The sequence below is a fragment of the Schistocerca gregaria genome, chromosome 10 (assembly GCF_023897955.1).
Source record: "Schistocerca gregaria isolate iqSchGreg1 chromosome 10, iqSchGreg1.2, whole genome shotgun sequence".
Taxonomy (NCBI): domain Eukaryota; kingdom Metazoa; phylum Arthropoda; class Insecta; order Orthoptera; family Acrididae; genus Schistocerca; species Schistocerca gregaria.
In genome coordinates, this window is record NC_064929.1 from 155740717 (window position 1) to 155759225 (window position 18509).

The window sequence follows — 18509 nt, forward strand, 5'->3', positions numbered from 1 at the left end:
TGCCTCGGCTTGCTCGATCTCCAGATCTGTCTCCGGTCGAGCACATATGAGACATCATCGAACGCCATCCAGCCTTAACCGTCCCTCTATTGACCGCACAAGTGCAGCTTCGAACTCCATGCCACAAACTGACATCCGGCACCAATAGAATACATCCTTGCATTCAACATTGTAGCGCTTACATCGGTTACTAATGTACCAGGATTCCACGTTTGCAATTATCTCGCGCTTACATTAAACCTTGCTCTTGCAATGTTTATCACTTGAATATGTAATCTAGACAAACGTATTCCAGAAATTTCATTACTTTACATTAATTATTTTTTGGTACTGAGATTTTTTTCGTTACGTTTAATAACAAGGCGTGAAATTTAATCTTCGTTGATCCATTATGGACCGTGTGACGACGGCTGGCATGAACTTCTTGATGCAATGATTTACCAACAGCCGCATGTATTGTAGTCTGCGTCGCCTGGCCACCAGGAGCTGTTGCATGACGATTTGATTCACGGATCCAGTTATAAGGCTCCTTCCGTGTGTAGCGATTTTACGACTATGAAGAGTGTGGTCTGAAGATGGCATCAATGCAATGCCGAAACTGAGAGCACATAGAAGTACATAAAATAAAATAAATTTCTACAATACATTGTTGGTAAATTATTGCATCAAGAAGAAAAAATAAAAATTAATCAAATTTTCCACAAAAGGATTGGCGACAAAATATATCCTTTCGACGCCTGTCGAACGCTAAAGAAAGGCATGTTCCCGTCTTCTGTTCTTATACAGGTTTCTGAAAACATCAACCAGAGAGTCAGGAATTCGCTGTAGGCAAGCATACTGTCAAAAGTTTTTTTTTTTTAAATAAACGAAGTTTATATGCAGTGACAGCTGAGTTTTTCCCTGGAAGAAATGTTTACTCTGAGTAGTATCTCCAACTTAGAAAGCCAGTCTTTTCTTTTCGTAATCAACAATATGCTGCTTCTCGTATCCAAAAATTGTGCACACGTTTCTAAATCTACGTGCTTACGTTGTTGCGTAAGGTGTATCACAGACGTTGCTTTTGCAACTTGATGCACTTAGCGATACCTGCGAACATCTTGTTTCAGAGAAGGTAGGGAGATCTTAACGTCACCTAGCCTACATGCTTGTCACGTGGTAATTATCCATTATCTCCTGTGGGCCCCGTAATCCGGCTTTCGGGCGGATAACAAGTTTCACCTAACCTGTTTTCAAAACAAGGCGTTTCTACGCAGTGGGAAATATTTTCCTCCTTCGCGTGTCCACATGCGGACAGTCGGAAACTTGACCGATAGAACAGAAGGAACCATCGTCGAAATAGTTTTCGGAAACTCTCACGAATGGGTAACTAAGTTCCATTCCAAGAAACGTTTGTCAGTCATGGACTGTGCGGCTGGTCCGGCGGAGGTTCGAGTCCTCCCTCGGGCATGGGTGTGTGTGTTTGTCCTTAGGATAATTTAGGTTAAGTAGGGTGTAAGCTTAGGGACTGACGACCTTAGCAGTTAAGTCCCATAAGACGTAAAAAAAAAAAAGGAATGTTTGTCAAGGAGTGCTGTATCGCAATATCGCGAAGTGACAGACGAGAATTCTGTGAATGTTTTAATGTCAGAAAAGTGTTTGTCTTGCTAACGAGAATAAAAGGATAATTGTTTGGAGGGTGGATCGATGATGCAATAGCCCAATAAATTTTGCTTAGCGGCTCCCTTTGCCGAAATGGCTCAATAACGGAAACGATATAATACAATTTTGATCTTCGTCTTGACCAACCAGAATCTCATAAGAAATTCAGTTCCTCTTCTTCCTTTCTTCGTTGTTTCCTGTTTTTGCTGTATTCATCTTCTCCCTATGTTTTTTTTTTCTTTCTTCTATCCATGTTGTTCCCAGTTTCTTATTTCATCTCACTTAAAGGGCTTCTAAAATTAGTATTTAGTTCTTAAAAAGATTTCTTCCTCTCATTTCCGATTATTTGATGTTGTTTCTTTCTTGATATTTTCTTATTTCTGTAATCCGTGTTCCTGTAGATTTCTTATTCGAGAGATATAGGAATATGTGATTCGTTAGCCTGTTCTCATTCATTCGGTACGTATGTCGAAAGAAGATTAATCTTTGTCATTACTTCTGATATATCCTCTATATTTTCCTAGATATTTTCGTTACTTCGCATTTCCCAACAATCCGTAGTACGATTGCACCCATTACTTTTTAATAAATCGACATTCAGGTACCTCTAATCTGCCTAGCTCAAAGTTCAGTGTTAAATATTCAAATGACAGTATAACAATTAGCATTTATTGCTTTTCCTATAACAATTAACGTTTCCTGTTTTTCACTGCCTTAAGTGTAGCACTCCGTCTTCAGGCCATCCGACCGCCGTGTCATCCTCAGTGGAGAATGCCGATAGGAGGGGCGTGTGGTCAGCACACCGCTCTCCCGGTCGTTATTTTGTTTTTCTTTGACCGGAGCCGCTACTATTCGGTCGAGTAGCTCCTCCATTGGCATCGCGAGGCTGAGTGCACCCCGAAAAAATGGCAACAGCACATGGTGGCCCGAATGGTCACCCATCCAAGTACCGGCCACGCCCCACAGCGCTTAACTTCGGTGATCTGACGGGAACCGGTGTATCCACTGCGGCGAGGCCGTTGTCACTGCCCTCATTCTACTGAAGTTTAAAGGAGTTTTTCCACAGGCCCGTATTGTTTTTATGATAAAGCGCCACCAGTATTGATCGGCGTTTACAGCTACTTTCTATATGTTCAAAGGACACTTAATTTTTCCATTCCCATTCGTTGCCAACAAAGGATAAGAAGACTTCGAGTTCAGTCGCTCATTTCTCTTTTTCTCAGTTTCTGGAAAATATCTTCAGTTTACTTCTGTAATCGAGTGGGATAGCGAAGTGGTTAGCGCACCAGACCTGGATTTAGAATGACGACGGTTCAAACCCGCGTCCGTCCATCCTGATTTAGGCTTTCCGTCATTTCCTAAACTGCTTAAGGCAAATGCCGGGATGGTTCCTTCGAAAGGACACAGCCGCTATGCTACCCCATCCCTTCCTAATCCCAACTTGTGCACCGTCTCTAAAGACCCGCAAGGCGTTAGATACAGTTCCCCACAGTCGTTTAATGAACAAAGTAAGAGCATATGGACTATCAGGCCAATTGTGTGGTTGGATTGAAGACTTGCTAGATAACAGAACGCAGCATGTCATTCTCAATGGAGAGAAGTCTTCCGAAGTAAGAGTGATTTCGGGTGTACCGCAGGGGAGTGTCGTAGGACCGTTGCTATTCACAATATATATAAATGACCTTGTGGATAACATCGGAAGTTCACTGAGCCTTTTTGCGGATGATGCTGTAGTATATCGAGAGGTTGTAAAAATGGAAAATTGTACTGAAATGCAGGAGGATCTGCAGCGAATAGACGCATGGTGCAGGGAATGGCAATTGAATCCCAATGTAGACAAGTGTAATGTGCTGCGGATACATAGAAAGGTAGATCCCTTATCATTTAGTTACAATATAGCAGGTCAGCAACTGGAAGCAGTTAATTCCATAAATTATCTGGGAGTACGCATTAGGTTCAAATGGTTCAAATGGCTCTGAGCACTACGGGACTGAACTTCTGTGGTCATCAGTCCCCTAGAACATAGAACTACTTAAACCTAACTAACCTAAGGACATCACACACATCCATGCCCGAGGCATGATTCGAACCTGCGACCGTAGCAGCAGCGCGATTCGAGACTGAAGCGCCTAGAACCACTCGGCCTCACCGGCCTTTAGGAGTGATTTAAAACGGAATGACCATATAAAATTAATCGTCGGTTCGAAAACAAAGGAAGTAAGTTACAGTACACTTATTCCCCCACTGCTTGAATACTGCTCACCGGTGTGGGATCCTTATCAGATAGGGCTGATAGAAGAGATAGAGAAGATCCAACGAAGAGCAGCGCGCTTCGTCACATGATCATTTAGTAATCGCGAAGGCGTTACGGAGATGATAGACAGACTCTCTGCCAGAGAGACGCTCAGTTGCTCGGTACATGCTTTTGTTGAACTTTCTAGAACATACCTTCACCGAGAAGTCAAGCAGTATATTGCTCCCTCCTAGGTATATCTCGCGAAGAGACCATGAGGATAAATTTAGAGAGATTAGAGACCACACAGAGGCATACCGACAATCTTTCTTTTCACGAACAATACGAGTCTGGAATAGAAGGGAGAACCGATAGAGGTATTCAAGGTACCCTCCGCCACACACCGTCAGATGGCTTGCGGAGTATGGATGTAGGTGTAGGTGTCAAACACTAATCTCCTCCTCCTCCTTACTTCCGTATTACTTTTCACAATTTCTGCTGTGGTTTCAGTCGTTCTGCGTTTACTGTGAAATTCGATAGAACGTATTGTAGCTGAAGACAATGCGGGCTCCTAAATCTAAACAAGAGCTATCGACCATACTTAAAGCCCGACGGTCTTTACCCACTGTGTCTTTGTAGCGCGCACAGCCCCACAATATAGACTGTGGAGTGGCCATAATGCCGCAGGCACAACTCCACTGAAGAGCCAAAGAAACTGAAACACCTGACCCAAAGAGCACGCAGAAGTGTCGCAACACGACGTGGCTTGGACTCGACTAACATCTGAACCCCAGTCCTGTAGGGAGTTGACACCATGAATCCTGCCGGGCTGTCCATAAATTCGACGGAGTACGAGGGGGTGGAGATCTCTTCTGAACAGCACGTTGCAAGCCATCCCAGACATCCTCAATAATGTTCATGTCTGGGAAGTCTGGTGGCCAGCGGAAGTATTTAAACTCAGTAGAGAGTTCGTGGAGGCACTCTGCAGCAGTTGTGGACGTGTGGGGTGTCGCATTGTCCTGCTGGAATTTCCCAAGTCTGTCAGAATGCACAATAGAAGTGAATGGATGCAGGGATCACACAGGATGCTTACATACGTGTCACCTGTCACAGTAGGCCCCATATCACTCCAACTCCACACACCCCACATCATTACAAGGCCTCCGCCAGCTTGAACAGTTCCCAGTTAATATTCCGGGTCCATGGATGCATGAGGTTGTCTCCATACCCGTTCACGTCCATCCGGTCGATACAATTTGAAACGAGACTCGTCCAACCAGGCAACATATCGTCAACAGTCCAATGGCAGTGCTGACGGGCGCGGCGTAAAGCTTTATGTCATGCAGTCATCAAGGGCACGCTGTCAGTGCCCAGCATTCAATTCTGCAGCAGTTTGCGTAAGGGTTGCACTTGTAACCTCCCCCTCACTTATCGACCTTAATGACATTGCAAAATTAAACCGCGTGCACCTAATTGAAATTTGGGAAACGAAATAAAAAAAAAATGTTCAAATGGCTCTGAGTACTATGGGACTCAACTGCTGTGGTCATTAGTTCCTTAGAACTTAGAACTACTTAAACCTAACTAACCTAAGGACAAGACACACATCCATGCCCGAGGCAGGATTCGAACCTGCGACCGTAGCAATCGCACGGTTCCGGACTGCGCGCCTAGAACCGCGAGACCACCGCGGCCGGCGGAAACGAAATCGTCACCGAAAATAATTTGTCGGTAAAGAGGGAGGAAAGGGTTACATCTAAATGAAAGGAAAAATGCAAATGAAGTTGGTGGAAATTAATTGTGAGAAAAGGATAAAACTAATAAAGAAAGTAAATGTGCTTTACAATTAATTGACGTTAATTAGATATTTGAGATTTGGGGAAAATTACGGTTGCCAGTCCTATGGACAACTACTATAATAACTGAAAATGAAAGATTAATGCACATACAATTAGCACTAAAAGCGTGGCAACTGAAGGTTGACACGTGTTGTGTGAAAACTGAATGATTGTCAGAAGTAATAAATTTCGCTACACTCTGACTTAATTTAGCAAAAGAATTAATAAAACCGGAAAATTGAAAGTTAATTTAGTGACTGAAATTAATAGTGAACTTTGTTTCTGAAGCACTACGAAATTAAGCGAAATAAGGTTAGTCTTGGCCTACCTCAACAATCATTTCAAAAGCTACTTGAATCTACGCAATTTAGAAATGAGAGACTTAACTTTGAACTTCAATTAAATGATACTGAACAATTAACAACAGCAAAATTTAGTACGTACCAGGCTGAGCTGCAGTCATGGGGAAGCTAAAATATGGTAACAAAACTCGCACTCTTAATTTCTGCTTGTGTAATCTAAATATTGTAGCCAGCTACGAATACTTTAACTAAACCTTGAATTTAAAACAGTGAAATGGAATGATCTTACTTTAATGCTGGCTTATGAATTTCAACGACACTCGGGTTCAATCCAGAGAAGGAAGGGACCCTGATTGGTAATGCAATTGGGACAATGAGCAACAAAGATTCATGCTACGTTGCTGTAATTTTGAAACAGTTTGAAAAGCTGCGGTCTGCCATACAGTTCTAAAACTTCACGTGCTTCCAGTCTTCCTTGTTGGTTGATTGAAGGTTTGAAGTCGTCGATCGAGGAGGTGGCGGCAGTCACTCATTGTCCGCCGTCGCTGTTGCAGAAGCTGGATGTTGGCGCGCCTTCTCGACACGGTCACCAGGCTAAACGGGCTCTTGATGTGCGCCAGCTAATGCTTCCCGTCCGCGACACCGTGCCAGAAACTATCATAGCAAGTCGAGCGCAGTTACATGCTGCCAAACCCCGAAAGCGCGGCAACTCGCGGGAGCGTCACACAACACACCTGCTCCACCGCCCTACTCCACCCAGACTCTGCTCTGCCCGCGCTCCACGCGGCAGAGTTATTAACACTACCAAAGATTCTAAACACTTTGGTTCTCCACACGACCTATCGATGTAATCGTTCGATAGCATATTTTTCCCTAGGCCAGACCGAGCGTAAAAATACAAATAATATTTACAAAACAAACCAATTATACATCCCCATAAATGCATAAACATATGTATATACAAATAGTAAAACAATTACAATATATAAAGACACAGAAATGTCATATCTTCAGGTAACAAAATAAGGAAAACAAATTATAGTACAATAGATGGAAACAGGAGGATATGCATTTGCAGCGTTACACACTTCTGTCACGTTGAACGATTCTCTTCAGTCGTCGTTGGTCCTGCTCCTGCACTGTGCATCGATGCGGAGATTTGATATTTTACTGGGTTCCTGGTATTCACTGTACAGTTGTCATACCGGACAATCCCCACTTCATAGCTATCTCAGATATGCTATGTCCCATCGCTCGTGCGCAGACACAACACTCAGATTCCTCGGATGAATCTTAAGGAAATGTATCTCATCCACTGAAGGTCTGCTCCGATACTCCGTATGCTCATATTTTTTTCATTAAACGGCAATGCGGGACGGTGTCAAATGCCTTACTTCCCATACTTTGCTTTACAAATTAGCGTCAGAGTAATCTTTCAAAGTTTATTGAACAATGCAGGCGTCTTTTCTACTTCATTTATGAGCAATTCACTATCGATGTCTTCATCCCTCAACAAAGGAAATTGCGTACAATACGTTAGTTCGTCCAGTCTTGGAGTATTGTTCGTCTGTATGGGACCCTTACCAGTTGGCTCTGACTCAAGAGATTGAGAAGGTCCAAAGAAGAGCGGCAGGATTCGTGACTGGTACATTTAGCCATCGAGAGAGCGTTACAAATCTCATAGAAAGTTTGAAGTGAGACACACTTGCAGACAGACGACGCGGTAAACGGAAGGGGCTGCTCACTAAATTCCGAAATCCGATCTTCGCCGAGGATGTAGTGCATACACTTCTGGCCATTAAAATTGATACACCAAGAAGAAATGCAGATGATAAACGGGTATTCATTGGACAAATATATTGTGGTGGTGGTTAGTGTTTAACGTTCCGTCGACAACGAGGTCATTAGAGACGAAGCACAAGCTCGGGTTAGGGAAGGATTGGGAAGGAAATCGGCCGTGCCTTTTCAAAGGAACCATGCCGGCATTTGCCTGAAACGGCAAATATATTGTACTAGAACTGATATGTGATTACATTTTCATGCAAGTAGGGTGCATAGATCCTGAGAAATCAGTACCCAGAACAACAACATCTGGCCGTAATAACGGCCTTGATACAACTGGGCATTGAGTCAAACAGAGCTTGGTTGGCGTGTACAGGTACAGCTGCCCATGCAGCTTCAACACGATACCATAGTTCATCAAGAGTAGTGACTGGCGTATTGTGACGAGCCAGTTGCTCGGCCACCATTGACCAGACGTTGTCAATTGGTGAGAGATCTGGAGAATGTGCTGGCCAGGGCTGAAATGTATTGTTTCACAGGAATCGAATGAAGGTTAGACCCACAGGTCGTGACAGATCTGAAATGTAACGTTCACTGTTCAAAGTGCCGTGAATGCGAACAAGAAGTGACCGAGACGTGTAACCAATGGCACCCCATACCATCACGCCGGGTGATACTGCAGTACGGCGATGAGGTATACACGCTTCCAATGTGCGTTCACCGCGATGTCGCCAAACACTCATGCGACCATCGCGATGCTGTAAACAGAACCAACACCACTCGCAGACTGACTTAAATCTTGATAACGTGTCATCGTAGCAGCAGTAAGCGATCTGACAACTATGACAGAAGTTTGTTGTCTTATAAGTCGAGGTCCATCTCGCCTATACTAGTAGAGCTTGGAACACCAGTGGAAATGAAACAGCAGGCCCTGCGTGGAAAAGCCCCCACAGGTCTGTTGGTCCTGCTTAAAAACAGGATGTAGCCCTCGCCGCACGGACGGGGCAGTTGACAGCTGAAGCACAATAGAGTGACGGCTGGCCGGTATTGTAGCTAGGCCGGAAGGATAACCGGAAACTCGGAAAATCTTGGCTGCAGCAGAGAGGAACAAGGAAGTGTTACCTCAGAAATCACGCAGGCTGGGTTATTTCTGAGCATTTTTACTCTGAGAAGCATGCCACTGTATGAATTCCTAATTAACGGGGATAAGTATTTCCTTGCAAACTTTCCGTGCTGGACGACCAAGACTAAAATATGGGAGGTCGGAGTCCCGAGGAATCTGTAGAGAGGGAGAATTTTCCGTGGTTTTGAGAATGTGATTCGTCTTCTGCAGCTATGAGGGAGGGGAGCCGAGCGTTGATGGGAAGCCAGCGGTGGAGAGAATGGTGGGGTCTTCCTTTTTGAGCGCCCGTGTTTGACGGTCTCTCAGTGTCAGCTTTTGTTGGTACAGACTTGCTGTCTTTGCTCCCAGGAGATTTTTAAAGTTAGAGCGGTTAGGCACCGTACTGTTGCGAAGTTATACGATTCTGGACTTCGCCTCCGGGTAGGGAGGCGTCGTTGAGTACGCAGCGTTTAGTGATTGAGAGCATTTCTGCTGCCTATACTCACGTAGAGACGCTATCTCAACTCCTTCTTTATGGCTGGGAGTTAGCGTTTCTCGCCTGAAGAACACAGAGAGGAAAAGACAGTATTAGATTATACTAGTCACAGGACCGCCTTCTGCTGTCCTAGCGTTTGAATGAGGTTTTTTTTAAATACTTTGTGGCTGGAGTTCTTCCGTCGTCGCAGACGTGTACTAGAACCACCATTCCGACACACCGGACGCAGTACATACGGTGATATTGCTAATTTCTTCCACTTATTAGGGCTATAAAGCTAAACAGCAGTGATTACGTAACTTTTATTTCCACTGAGGTTGCACACCACTGTAGATCAAAAAATGGTTCAAATGGCTCTGAGCACTATGGGACTCAACTTCTGAGTCCCCTAGAACTTAGAACTTAGAACTACTTAAACCTAACGAACCTAAGGACATCACACACATCCATGCCCGAGGCAGGATTCGAACCTGCGACCGTACCACTCGCACGGTTCCGGACTGCGCGCCTAGAACCGCGAGACCACCGCGGCCGGCCAGTGTTTTGTAACTGAAACTTTAATTATGGGCAGCCTGTATACAGGGTGCTAGAAAAAGGTACGGCCAAAGTTTCAGGAAACATTCTTCACACACAAAGGAAGAAAATATGTTATGTGGACATGTGTCCTGAAATGCTTACCTTCCATGTTAGAGCTCATTTTATTACTTCTCTTCAAATCACATTAATCATGGAATGGAAACACACAGCAACAGAACGTACCAGCGTGACTTCAAACACTTTGTTACAGGAAATGCTCAAAATGTCCTCCGTTAGCGAGGATACATGCATCCACCCTCCGTCGCATGGAATCCCTGATGCGCTGATGCAGCCCTGGAGAATGGCGTATTGTATCACAGCCGTCCACAATACGAGCACGAAGAGTCTCTACATTTGGTACCGCTGTTGCGTAGACAAGAGCTTTCAAATGCCCCCATAAGTGAAAGTCAAGAGGGTTGAGGTCTGGAGACCGAGGAGGCCATGGAATTGGTCCGCCTCTACCAATCCATCGGTCACCGGATCTGTTGTTGAAAAGCGTACGAACAATTCGACTGAAATGTGCAGGAGCTCCATCGTGCATGAACCGCATGTTGTGTCGTACTTGTAAATTCACATGTTATAGCAGCACAGGTAGAGTATCCCTTATGAAATCATGATAACGTGCTCTATTGAGTGTAGGTGGAAGAACGAAACGAAAATGAGCTCTAACATGGAAATTAAGCGCTTCCGGACATATGTCCACATAACATCTTTTCTTTATTTGTGTGTGAGGAATGTTTCCTGAAAGTTTGACTGTACCTTTTTGTAATACCCTGTATAGAGATAAGAAAGGGAGGACGAGGACGAGGACGGGGGGGGGGGGGTAGAGAAGTGCACCTGGCCGCTGTGACCGAGCGGTTCTAGGCGCTTCAGTCCGGAACCACGCTACTGCTACGGTCACTGTATGGAGGGTGCTACGGGAGAACCAGTTGTTTCCGTACCATGTACAGCGTGTGCAGGCACTATCAGCAGCTGAATGCTCTCCACGGGTACACTTCTACGAATGGTTCATCCAACAATGTGTCAATCCTCATTTCAGTGCAAATGTTCTCTTTACGGATGAGGCTTCATTCCAACGTGATCAAATTGAAAATTTTCACAATCAACATGTGTGGGCTGACGAGAATCCGCACGCAATTCTGCAATCACGTCATCAACACAGATTTTCTGTGAACATTTGGGCAGGCATTGTTGGTGATGTCTTGATTGGCCCCATGTTCTTCCACCTACGCTCAATGGATCACGTTATCATGGTTTCATACGGGATACTCTACCTGTGCTGCTAGAACATGTGTCTTTACAAGTACGACACAACATGAAACTTCCTGGCAGATTAAAACTGTGTCCACCGGCCGAGACTCCAAATCAGGACCTTTGCCTTTCGCGAGCAAGTGCTGGAAGGTAGGAGACGAGATACTGGCAGAGGTAAAGCTGTGAGGGCCGGGCGTGAGTCGTGCTTCGGTGGCTCAGATGGTAGAGCACTTGCCCGCGAAAGGCAAAGGTCCCGATTTCGAGTCCGGTAGGTGCACACAGCTTTAATCTGCCAGGAAGTTTCATATCAGCGCACACTCCGCTGCAGAGTGAAAATCTCATTCACGACACAACATGTGGTTCATGCACGATGGAGCTCCTGCACACTTCAGTCGAAGTGTTCGTACGCTTTTCAACAACAGATTCGGTGACCGATGGATTGGTAGAGGCGGACCAATTCCATGGCCTCCTCGGTCTCCAGACCTCAACCCTCTTGACTTTCACTTATGGGGGCATTTGAAAGCTCTTGTCTACGCCACCCCGGTACCATTTGCAGAGACTCTTCGCGCTCATATTGTGGACGAATGTGATACGCCATTCTCCAGGGTTGCATCAGTGCATCAGGGATTCCATGCGACGGAGGGTGGATGCATGTATCCTCGCTAACGGAGGACATTTTGAACATTTCCTGTAACTAAGTATTTGAAGTCACGCTGGTACGTTCTGCTGCTGTGTGTTTCCATTCCATGATTAATGTGATTTGAAGAGAAGTAATAAAATAAGCTCTACCATGGAAATTAAGCGCTTCCGGACACATGTCCACATAACATCTTTTTTTTATTTGTGTGTGAGGAATGTTTCCTGAAAGTTTGACCGTACCTTTTTTGTAACACCCTGTATAGAGACGAGAAAGGGAGGACGGGGGGGGGGGGGGGTAGAGAAGGGCACCTGGCCGCTGTGACCGAGCGGTTCTAGGCGCTTCAGTCCGGAACTACGCTACTGCTACGGTCGCAGGTTCGAATCCTGCCCCGGGGATGGACGTGTGTGTTGACCTTCGGTTACTTAAGTTTAAGCAGTAAGTTTAGGGGACTGATGATCCCAGATGTAAGTCCCATAGTGCTCAGAGCCATTTGAACCGTATGAGTTTGGTAGAGAATTCTAAGAAGATATCAAGCAAAATAAAGCAAGAACGGCCGGCATTCTACAGACACAGTGCAAGAGTGAAATAGGGAACGGTTACAAATAAGGTACTGGCCGACCTAGAGAGCAGAAACATGTAAGTAGCGTGGATGAAAGAAGTACGTCAGAACCAATGAAAGTGTGTCATCGTTAGAGAGGAAGTAGGGAGGAGAGTGAGGTTCCACATCCACACCTATAATCCGTGAAGTCACTTTACGGTGTGTGGCGAAGGGTATTTTCTGTGCCACTCACACTTCTCCCTTTTCCTGTTCCAGTCGCGAAGGGAAGGACGATTGTTGGCAAGCTTCCGTGTGGGCTCGGATCTCTTTAATTTTACCTTCATGATGTTTCCGCCGGATCTAAAGGGTGTGTGAGGGATCACTCCCTAGTTTAAGAAGTTCCCAAATTCTGTGTTTGTTGATATTTACTAATGAACGTTGCTGTGTTTTGTTACAGGATCCCTGAGAATACCTCGACGGTCTGTAGCATCTTCTTACGGTCTGCAACGAGATGGCAGCCGGATTTGGGTGACGCCATACAGTGATGGACATCTACTGTTTCCCCTGTGAGGTAGCTGTACGCCTCCACCAAGCTGTTTCTGGTGTACTACGACTGAGGGCCAGAATAAGGAAGTTAACTAAACGGATCTGCTGTCGTTCTCATGTCTCATTTCAGTCTCCACGGGTGACAATCCAAGCGTAATCTAACACATGTTCCAGGATGTCTCATTTCACTCTCCACGGGTGACAATCCAAGCGTAAGCTAACACATGTGCCAGGATGTTGCAATGTAATACCTCATGTCCAGGAAACCCGTACATCCCGCATAGACATGTAGCGCTTTGGCTAAGGCCCACATTCTTGAATTGTGCTGGGTGCGGGCCGTGGCATGTCTCATCTACGAGGTACAAGTAGTCAATGCAAAAGGACAGCATCAACCATGTCTTAGTGTCACTATAGGTAAATATATCAAAATGACCGTATGTCACGCCGAAGCTATAAAATGTTGAGGTGAAAGCTGTATATGGGCATATTTACGTCATATGCATAAAATTAATGTTCAAGAACGTATCAAAAGACCAAATGTAGAAAATCATATATTTCATACCACAGGATTTCGTGTATTCTCCTTTATCGTATGACACAGATGGTTTTCTTCAGTTGGTCTTCTGACAAGTCCTTGGACTTTCATTGTATGCCTATGGCGCAAATATGCCCAATTACAGCTACTTTTATTACTGATCAACAGTTTAACCCAAAAGGTACAGTATTTATCCGAAAATTTGTACAAGTGTCTCTTATACACAATTATAAAAAAATACATTACATAAAACCTTTCTGATTGAAATACTTGCAAACAACAACTTCTTATAACTTCGATCTTATTGTAACCATTTCAATAATAAAAGGTAAATATATAAGCAGTATAGCAAACGGACCAGACGCCTTGAAGTCCCAATGCAGAGGAAACTTAATGCAAGATACCCACTCACTGCAACCCGAAGAACTCAGTGGCCGCAGTATCGGTTGCCATTTTCCCCGGGGCCAAAAGAACCTCCCGTTCCCTCTGGTACTAGTCGGCCAAGGCGTCGAACTCCGAACATCGATTTAGACATCGACTAGGTGCCCGCTGCAGTGCTGCAACAGAAAAGCACAAACACACAGCCACAGCCAAAAAAGATACAATTTCAACAGCCCCAGAATACAGTAAGATAAAATTCTACAAAAGTAGATGACATCAAAACAAAGGCAAATTGTTGTTGTTGTGGTCTTTAGTCCTGAGACTAGTTTGATGCAGCTCTCCATGCTACTCTAACTTGTGCAAGCCTCTTCATCTCCCAGTGCTTACGGCAACCCACATCCTTCTGAAACTGCTTAGTGTAGTCATCTTTTGGTCTCCCTCTACGATTTATATCCTCCACGCTGCCCTCCAATACGAAATTGGTGATCTCTTGATGCCTCAGAACATGTCCTACCAACCGATCCTTTCTTCCGGTCAAGTTGTGACACAAACTTGTCTTCTCCCCAGTCCAATTCAATACTTCCTAATTATTTATGTGATCTACCCACCTAATCTTCAGCATTCTTCTGTAGCACCAAATTTCAAAAGCTTCTATTCTCTTCTTGTGCAAACTATTTATCGTCCATGTTTCACTTCCATACATGGCAACACTTGATACAAATACTTTCAGAAATGACTTCTTCACACTTAAATCAATACTCGATGTTAACAAATTTCTCTTCTTCAGAAACACTTCCCTTGCCATTGCCAGTCTACATTTTATATCCTCTCTACTTCGACCATCATCAGTTATTTTGCTCCCCAAATAGCAAAACTCCTTTACTACTTTAAGTGTCTCATTTCCTAATCTAATTCCCTCAGCATCACCCGACTTAATTCGACTACATTCCATTATCCTCGTTTTGCTTTTGTTGATGTTCATCTTATATCCTTCTTTCAAGACACTATCCATTCCCTTCAACTGCTCTTCCAAATCCTTTGCTGTCTGTGACAGAATTACGATGTCATCGGCGAACCTCAAAGTTTTTTATTTCTTCTACATGGATTTTAATACAGAATCCGAATTTTTCTTTTGTTTCCTTCACTGCTTGCTCAATATACACATTGAAACGTCCCCTTTGAAAAATTATACAAGACTGTGCTTAAACTGACACTCAACATTTTTAGCGCAACGCAATCTGACTTTAAAAAATCCCTACGAAAGAATGGCCCTGACTAACATTAACCTATACGTTTCACAAATCACTTACCTCACAAAAATCTTCGTTACTCGAGCTACTGCAATACAGCGAGCGCCACTACTGCCAGCTAAATAAAATATTAAAACTACTGAAGGCACTAACTACTGACAGGCATAGTTAGCAAATGAAAGATTTTGATAGAGAACAAACAATGTATTTACCTTAATAGTCATAATATATAAATCAGTTCGTGACACATATTCTTACAAATTTCAAAACTCCGCCATCTCTCTACCCACGTCCACCACTGCTGGCGGCTCACCTCCAACTGCGCAACGCTACGCGCTGTTAGCATCCAGCTGCCGCTGCCCAACACTACAATGGCGAGTATTACAACAATGCCAACCAGCCACAGACTGCACACGGCACAGCCAGTGATTTTCATACAGAGCGCTACGTGGAGGCGGCGTTACCAATAAAAAAACTTAATCAGCCTACTTACATAGCCCCCATGCTCCCCACAAAAAAATTTTACAAATTGTTTTGGGCAGTGGCCAATAATGATTTGATAAATTTTTTCATAATTACTATAATAAAGATATCAAATGCACACACTTATTGATACAATGTTGGTCAGAAGCTAAAATTTTCTCACAGCCCATAAAGACAGTCCTGATCATTCATCAAAGTAAAATTGCAGTGTTTTATTCAAAGTCTGAGTAGTAAAAGAAAATGCACACGGAAGTAGTGGATTTCCATGCAGTCGGGGAGAGACTACAACCCTGTCTCACTCCCTTCCCAACTACTGCTTCCCTTTGATGGCCCTCGACTTTTATAACTGTCATCTGGTTTCTGTACAAATTGTAAATAGCCTTTCGCTCCCTGTATTTTACCCCTGCCACATTCAGAATTTCAAAGAGAGTATTCCAGTCAACATTGTCAAAAGCTTTCTCTAAGTCTACAAATGCTAGAAACGTAGGTTTGCCCTTCCTTAATCTAGCTTCTAAGATAAGTCGTAGGGTCAGTATTGCCTCACGTGTTCCAATATTTCTACAGAATTCAATTTGATCTTCCCCAAGGTCGGCTTCTACTAGTTTTTCATTCGTCTTTAAAGAATTCGCGTTAGTATTTTGCAGCTGTGACTTATTAAACTGATAGTTCGGTAATTTTCACATCTGTCAACACCTGCTTTCTTTGGGATTGGAATTACTATATTCTTCTTGAAGTCTGAGGGTATTTCGCCTGTCTCATACATCTTCCTCACCAGATGGTAGAGTTTTGTCAGGACTGGCTCTCCCAAGGCCGTCAGTAGTTTCAATGGAATGTTGTCTACTCCGGGGGCCTTGTTTCGACTCAGGTCTTTCAGTGCTCTGTCAATCTCTTCACGCAGTATCGTCTCCCATTTCATCTTCATCTACATCCTCTTCCATTTCCATGATATTGTCCTCAAGTACATCGCCCTTGTATACTCCCTCTATATACTCCTTCCGCCTTTCTGCTTTCCTGTCTTTGCTTAGAACTGGGTTTCCATCTGAGCTCTTAATATTCCTACAAGTGGTCCTCTTTTCTCCAAAGGTCTCTTTAATTTTCCTGTAGGCAGTATCTATCTTACCCCTAGTGAGATAAGCCTCTACATCCTTACATTTGTCCTCTAGCCATCCCTGCTTAGCCATTTTGCACTCCCTGTCGATCTCATTTTTGAGACGTCTGTATTCCTTTTTGCCTGCTTCATTTACTGCATTTTTATATTTACTCCTTTCATCAATTAAATTTAATATTTCTTCTGTTACCCAAGGATTTCTACTAGCCCTCGTCTTTTTACCTACTTTATCCTCTGCTGCCTTCACTACTTCATCCCTCAAAGCTACCCATTCTTCTTCTACTGTATTTCCTTCCCCCATTTCTGTCAATTGTTCCCTTATGCTCTCCCTGAAACGCTGTACAACCTCTGGTTCTTTTAGTTTATCCAGGTCCCATCTCCTTAAATTCCCAACTTTTTGCAGTTTCTTCAGTTTTAATATACAGGTCATAACCAACAGATTGTGGTCAGAGTCCACATCTGCCCCTGGAAATGTCTTACAATTTAAAACCTGATTCCTAAATCTCTGTCGTACCATTATATAATCTATCTGAAACCTGTCAGTATCTCCAGGGTTCTTCCATGTATACAGGCAAATTAAAATGGAAAGCATTAACTGTAGACTTCAATTTTCAAAGTATGTAAAATTGCCCCAGCACAAATACACTAGTTTTAAAAGGGCAACGATAATACAAAGCATAATATTATTACACCATTACGTCGCAGTTCTAATACAATATTGACACTCATAAGAAAAGGTAGAAGCTAGTGATAACACGGGTAGGCCCGATTGCAAAATTAAAAAGCCTGAATGTCTACTTCTTCAATAGACTCCACCAGCCAAAATGAATAACACATTTCTCAGCGTTCTGTGTAGAAGACCATGGCCCAGTCACGCGTCAGGAACTCGCAATAACAGGCCCGCTTCCGCACTCCGAGCCACATACACCGGTCAAATAGAGCAAACCCCACGCAAATCCGTTTCACTCTCTGGGCAGCGACACGCACCTGCCGTAGCAAAGCCAAAACCCAGTTGGCCTGCCAGCCCACCATCACCACCACCGGCCAACGAGGCAAAGACAAGCAACGCCAGAGGGAAACAATCGATCCGGGTGAATCGAACGGAGAAAGCGACTGGCGCCGGAGCCTCCCCACGTATCACCTACACTGACATTTAGGTATTTCTGATGCTGTCTTTTTGCAAGGACTACCGTGCTTGCACATGGATGTACACTGAAGCGCCAAAAAAAAACTGGTATAGCTATGCGTATTAAAATACAGAGATATTAAACCATACAAAATATGGCGCTGCCGTCGGCCACACCTACATAATACAACAAGTATCTGGCGCAGTTATTAGATCCGTTACTGCTGCTAAAATGGCACGGTATCAAGATTTAAGCAAGTTTGAACGTGGAGCTATAGTCTATGGGACATAGCATCTCCACGGTAGCGATGAAGTGGGGATTTTCCCTTACGACCATTCGTACTGTGAATATCAGGAAGCCGGTAAGACATCTAATCTCCCACATCGCTGCGGCTGGAAGAAGATACTGCAAGAAAGGAACCAACGACGACTCAAGAGAATCGTTCGACGTCACAGAAGCGCAAGCCTTCCGCAAATTGCTCCAGATTTCAATGCCAGGCTACAAGTAAGTGCTAGTGTGTTAACCATTCAACGAGACATCATCGATATGAGCTTTCGGAGCCGAAAGCCCATTCGTGTCCTCTTGCTAACTGCACGCCTCACCTGGGCCCATCGACGCCAATATTGGATTGTTGATGACTGGAAACATGTTGCCTGGTCGGCTGAGTCTCGTTTCAAATTGTA

At 44.1% G+C, this 18509-nt stretch overlaps 1 pseudogene; it reads right to left on the reverse strand.

Moving 5' to 3' along the window:
* Positions 1-2544: 2544 nt before the first annotated feature.
* Positions 2545-2662, reverse strand: LOC126293772 (5S ribosomal RNA; annotated as a pseudogene).
* Between the last annotated feature and the right edge of the window lie 15847 nt (positions 2663-18509).